At 36.8% G+C, this 6,767-nt stretch overlaps 1 pseudogene across 1 annotated transcript; it reads left to right on the forward strand.

Annotated features, from left to right (window-relative positions):
- Positions 1–4,553: 4,553 nt before the first annotated feature.
- On the forward strand, positions 4,554–5,263 carry LOC100941997 (annotated as a pseudogene). The gene has a single exon (XR_154070.3). The product of XR_154070.3 is annotated as a translationally-controlled tumor protein pseudogene (transcript).
- Positions 5,264–6,767: the final 1,504 nt, after the last annotated feature.

The following is a 6,767-nucleotide window of genomic DNA, read 5'->3' on the forward strand; positions in this document are numbered from 1 at the left end:
CCCAGCAGTTCAGTAATTGGTGTTGAGTCTCCATAACACAGTAGGAAGAGTTCATCAGTCCTTTGGGAAACCACAGCAGAACGATGATCTTTTCGTTGATTCTTTCAAGTTACCTAATTCTCAATAACTAGAATTTCTAGGTAACCAAAGTCAAGAATTTGATGGCACCTACTACATATTAGAGTAAAATAAAGGATATATTCTGAAAACTTGCTATTTGCCAAGCAGTGATTAAATAAAAAATAAGCACAATTATCATTTCAAGTGTTTTCTAAAAATTTTAATTTTATATAGTCAGTATTTGTTTTCAGATGTAAACATATGCACATGTTTAATTGTCTCAATATTTACCCATTAATTTTAATGATTATAAATATAAACTATATAGCTGATCTTCTAAACCTGATTAGAAGGCCCAGCATGTGACTCGAGCCTATAATCTTAGCACTTTGGGAAGCGGAGGTGGGTGGGTGGCTTGAGCTCAGGAACTGAAGACCAGACTGAGCAACAGTGAAAAATTAAAAAAAAAACAAAAAAAAACTTTCCTAGTACTCTGGGAGACTGAGGCAGGTGGATTGCTTGAGCTCAGGAATTCAAGACCAGCCTAACGAAGAGTGAGACATGTCTCTGCTAAAAATAAAAAACCTGAGGCAAGAGGATGCCTTCAGCCCAGAGTTTGAGGCTGCTGTGAGCTAGGGCACCACAGCATTCTACCAGGGGTGACAAAGTAAAACTCTATCTCAAAAAAAAAAATGAATAAAAATTAAAAAAAGAAAAATAGAAAAACTGGTTAGGCAGGCATTGTGGCAGGGCCTGTAGTCCCATCTACTCAGGAGGCTGAGGCAAGAGGATCCTTTGAGCCCAAGAGTTGGAGGTTACTGTGAGCTATGATGCCACAGCACGCTACCCAGGGCTACAGAGTGAGACTCTGTCTTAAATAAAAAATGAAAATAAGCCTGAAAAGAACAAGGACATTTACACCAGACTCTTTCCACACATAAAAACTAAAAATGAACAAATGAAAAAAGAAATAAAAGTGAAGAAATGTTGGCAGAGTGAGGAAGGGAGATGACACTTGGTAGAAAAGAACAGCATGAGGTGATTTTCCTAAAGGTCTTAACCCTAACCTGAGAATGGGCTGCAGTTCTCACCGTGCCTACAGGAAGCCTGAATTATTTCTTGCTTGAAGAAAAAAAGGACAAATTTAAGAGTAACCACAACAGCTGTGCAAGAGAAGGGAATTCTGCAAAGGAGAGGGCCAGAAGGGGTACTCCAAAGTAAGCTGATAAACTCTTTTGAAATATCCCTTTGCTCCAGAATCATACTAAACGACCCAGGTAAAAATTAAAAACAAATAAACACACATCGTGTGAGATCTGAGCTGCCATGTCCCAAACGTTAACATTCTGTATAGAAATAGAAAAGAATGTCCAGTCTTCACAAAATAATGTTCACAATGTTCAGAATCCAGCCACTATCACTTAATAAATACAGTAGGAAATTCTGAAAAGAAAAGATAATGAAGGGAGAACTAATGTGAGATGATGCAAATGTAAGACAATGACATCCAAGCAGCAGTTACAGTGAAGCTTAATGATGTAAAGAAAAATTTGCTAGGAGTAAAGGGAAACAGGAATCTTAGCAGACAAGCATAGACTACAAAAAGAGCAAATGGGAACTCTAATATTTAAAACATATGTCAATAAAAACACTGGGATAATGTGACAGTATGATTACAATAAAAGAGGAAAATCAATAAATTTGAAGATGTGTCAATAGATATCATACAATATAAAATCAGAGAGAGATGCCTTGAAAGAAATGAACAGACCTAGAGACTTGGGAGGGGAGGGTGAAAAGTCACAGAGGAAAAGACAGGTAAAATAATTGATGAAACAGTATTTACAGAAATAACAGCTGATAAATCTCCAAACTTAGTGAAAGCTATAAATGTCTTGATTTCAGAAAGCATGTGAACTCCAAGAAAGGTAAATATAAAGAAAAACATGCCCAGGCATATTAATAGCAAACCACTGAAAACCAAGCTATTATAAGAAACCACAGAAGAAGCAAACTTGGTGCACATACAGGACTATCTCTGCAAATGATTGTTGAAATTTTATCAAGAATTTTTAAATCTAAAAGGCAGCAGAGAACATCTTTAAAGTGTTGAAGGAAGTCAAACAAAATAGAAGAACTTAAACTTAATGGAAAATCCCTAAAACTTGAAGGCAAGATAGACATTTTCAGGTAACGAATACTAAGATAATTTGTTGCAGGTGGACTGTCACTACCAGAACTAAAGGAAGTTACAGCAATGATATTCCTACCTAGATTGCTATGTTCTCACTTTTATATACTTCAACATATATTCTAGGCTGGGCGAGGTGGCTCACACCTGTAATCCTAGCACTCTGGGAGGCCAAGGCGGGTGGATTGCTCATGAGTTCAAGACCAGCCTGAGCAAAAGTGAGACCTCGTCTCATCTCACTGTTCTCCAAGGCCTCATGGTCTCAGCCTAGCTGGCAGCAACTTCAATCTACTTGGCTCAAGTGCCTTGGCCTTCCAAAGTGCTAAGATTGCAGATGTGAGCCCCCGCATCTGGGCAGGGGTTATTGAATTTCAAAACATTTGAAGAATTTCCAGATCTCTTCATGGTATAAATTTCAATTTGAAGAAGAGATTTTGTAGGATTTTAATTTCATTGATGTTAATTTTATTGCCCCCAATATGGTCAATTTTGGTAAATTCTGTGGGCACTGAAAACACAAAAATGGATTCTCATAGCAGTCAGAGGTCTTATTGATTAGGTATATTAGGTTGATAGTATTGCTTATGTCATCTGGATAAATTGTTTTCATCCTGTCAACTTGTGTTAACAATTACTGGCTAAAAAGTGTTGAAATATCTGATTTTAATTATGGAAATTTCCATTTATCATGTAATTTTTATCCATTTTACTTCATATTTGAAAGCTTTGATATTAGGCACCTGAACATTTAGGTGTTTTTTTTTTTTTATTAACTGATCACTTTATTATGAAACATAATGTTTATATAATCACTCCAACTCTCTGTTGTTAGTATTTGGTTATTGTCTGCATGGTGTATCTTTTACTATTCTTTTACTATGTCAGTACATTTAATGATAGTCTCACAGTGACAGCATTAGTAAGTTCTTAACTTTGTATCCAATATGACAATCCCTACTTTTTTGTTGAGGCATTAAGGCCACTTACATTTGATGTTATTAAAGTTCTGCTTAAGTCTACTATCTTTTTATTTGGCTTTTATTTTCCCATTGGTTCTTTCTTCTTCTTTTCCAATTACTTAGTATTTTGGGTGGCTAAGTTTTTCTGTGACCAAATTTTATTGATTAGCTTTGTAATTTTCACTCTGTTTTGTTTTTTAGTGGGCATAATAGATTTTTAAATATGCATCTTCTAGAGATGTGAAAAGTGGCATTGGTATTTTGATGGGGATTAAATTGAATTTATAAATCACTTTGGGTAGTATGGACATTTTAACAATGTTAAATTTACTGATCCATGAGCATGATATATTTTTCCATTTGTTTATATCATTTGAGAGTTTCTTCCTCTTTGTAGAGCTCTTTAGCCGTTAGTTAAATATATCCTTAAGTCTATATATTTTGCAGCTGTTGTGAACGATACTGAGTCCTTGATTTGATTCTCAGCTTGACCATGGTTGGTGTAAAGGAATGCACCTGATTTGTGCTCATTGATTTTGTAAACTGGGACTTTGCTAAATTCATTTACCAATTCCAGGACTCTCCTAATTCATTTGGAATCAGAAAAGAGACTAAATAGGCAAAGAAAACTTAAGCAAAAGGGAAAAATCTGAAGGCAGCACTTTATCAGACTTAGAGCTGTACTATGTGTGCAAGGCTATGATAACCTAACAGTATGGTCTTGGCACAAAATAGAGACAGGAACTAATAGAACAGAACAGAGAACCCAAGTATAAAACCATCCACACATTGCCAACTGATCTTTGACAAAGCAGGCAACAATATTCACTGAAGAAAAGAGTCTCTATTGAACAAATGGTGCTGGGAAAATTGGATAGCCACATGCAGAAGAATGAAATAGGATCCACACCTCTCACCACTCACAAAAATTAACTAAAGATGGAAAACAGACCTAAATATAAGGTATGAAACCATAAGAATTCTAGAAGAAAATGTTGGAAAAACTCTTTTTTTTTTTTTTTTTGGCAGTTTTTGGCCAGAGCCGGGTTTGAACCCACCATCTATGGCATATGGGGCTGGCACCCTACTCCTTTGAGCCACAGGAGCCGCCCTGGAAAAGCTCTTTTAAATATTGGGCCAGGCAAGGAATTTACTAAAAAGACCCTAATGGCAATCAAACCAACAACAAAAGTAAATAAATAAGACTTGATTAAATTAAAAAGCTGCTTCTTTTCCCGCCCGCTCCCCCTCTCCCTGAGCGCTACTCCGGCTCCACCGCACTAGCTCGGAGCTCCAGGCTCCTGCAAAGCTAGCGCAGCCACCATCTCCCTTCAACCGCCATCATGATTATCTACCCGGACCTCATCAGCCATGTCGAGATGTTCTCCGACATTTACAAGATCTAAAAGATCGTGGATGGCCTGTGCCTGGAGGTGGAGGGGAAGATGGTCAGTAGGACAGAGGGTAACGTTGATGACTCCTCATTGGTGGAAATGCTTCCCCTGAAGGACCTGAGGGCAAGGTACCGAAAGCACAGTTATCATTGGCGTTGATACTGTCATGAGCCATCACTTTCATACAAGAAGTCTACAAGAAGTACATCAAAGATTGCATGAAGTCAATCAAAGGCAAACTTGAAGAACAGAGACCAGAAAGAGTAAAACCTTTTATGACAGGGGCTGCAGAACAAATCAAGCACATCCTGGCTAATTTCAAAAACTACCAGTTCTTTACTGGTGAAAACATGAATCCAGATGGCATGGTTGCTCTCCTGGACTACCGTGAGGATGGTGTGGCCCCATATATGATTTTCTTTAAGGATGGTTTAGAAATGGAAAAATGTTAACAAATTTGGCAATTACTTTGGATCTATCACCTGTCATCATAACTGGCTGCTGCTTGTCATCCACACAATACCAGGACTTAAGGCAAATGGGACTGATGTCATCTTGAACTCTTCATTTACTTTGACCATGATTTATTTGGAGTGGAGGCATTGTTTTTAAGGAAAAATATGTCATGTAGGTTGTTTAAAATAAAATACATTTAAACTAAAAAAACGAATAAATTAATGATAAGCTTCTGCAGAGCCAAAGAAACAACGAATAGAGTAAACTGACAACCTACAAAATGAAAAAAAATTGCTGCATGTTGTATATCAAAAAATAGGGCTAATATGCAGAATCTACAAAGAATTAGTAAATCAGTTAGGAAAAAAAAAAAAAAAAGCAAACAACCCTGGGAGGCTGAGGCAAGAGAATGCTTAAGCCCAAGAGTTTGGGGTTGCTGTAAGCTGTGATGTCACAGCACACTACCAAAGGCAACATGGTGAAACTCTGGCTCCAAAAAAAGCAAACAACCTCTTTAAAAAGTGGGCAAAACACCTGAACAGAGGCTTTTCAAAAGAAGATAGACTAATGGCCAATAAACCTGAAAAAATGTTCCACATGACTAATCATCAGGGAAATGAAAATCAAAAGTAGACCCATTTATCCAACTATATCACTACTAGGTATTTACCCAAAGGAAAGAAGTCATTTTATTAACATGGCAAAGATGTGGAATCAACCTAAATGCCATCAATTCATGAATGATTTAACAAAATATGGTATAGGTATGCCATGGTATACTACTCAGCTATGAAGAAGGTTGACTTAATCCTCTTTGCAAAAATGTGGATAGAATTAGAGGGCATTTTCCTAAGGGAAGTAACTAAGGAACAGAAAAACAAACACAGCATGGACCCATTATCAAACCAGTACTAACCTATCAACACTCATGTGCACAGATGGAAGTAAAACTCAAAGGAAAGGAGCAGGTGAGGGGAAGGAAGGGATGGCTGTTAGGTCTGCCTGACAGGTTCAGTGTACACGATCCAGGTGATGGCACAGTTATGACTCTGAATCACGAAGTACAAAAGCAACCCATGTAAAAAAACATCAGTTCCCCTGTAATCTTCTGAAGCACAGATACAATAAATTGCACATCTTTATCTGTCTTTATTCAAACAATATAGCACTTTGTTTTACAATAAAATGCCATTCTGTACTTCTTTTTCTTTATATTACTGTCATAGATTTCCTTTCTATATATGCTGTAAATCCTGCAAAGTGTTATTATTATTTTTACATTAAATACCTAATTTTCTTGTAACCAGATGAAAAGTAAGACATAAATTTCTTTCCTATATACCAACATACTTACCCACACATGGATCACTTTCAGCACTACTCTGGGTGGCTCTAAACTTCCATTTGATATTATTTCCTTCAACTGCACAGATGTTTCTTAACATTTTTCATATGGATGCCTTTTTTTAAAAATTAAACCATAGCTGTGTACATTAATGCAATTGTGGGGTACAATGTGATGTTTTTTTATACAGTTTGAAATACTTTCATCAAACTGGGTAACATAGCCTTCACTGCATTTTTCTTAGTTATTATATTAAGACATTTATATTCTACACTTACTAGATTTAACATGTACCCTTGTAAAATGCACCATAGGTGTGGTCCCTTCAATTAGCCTCCCTCCACCCATCCTTCCCCCTCCCT

Source organism: Otolemur garnettii, unplaced genomic scaffold, assembly GCF_000181295.1.
Source record: "Otolemur garnettii isolate 467f Iridium unplaced genomic scaffold, OtoGar3 scaffold00085, whole genome shotgun sequence".
Lineage (NCBI taxonomy): Eukaryota > Metazoa > Chordata > Mammalia > Primates > Galagidae > Otolemur > Otolemur garnettii.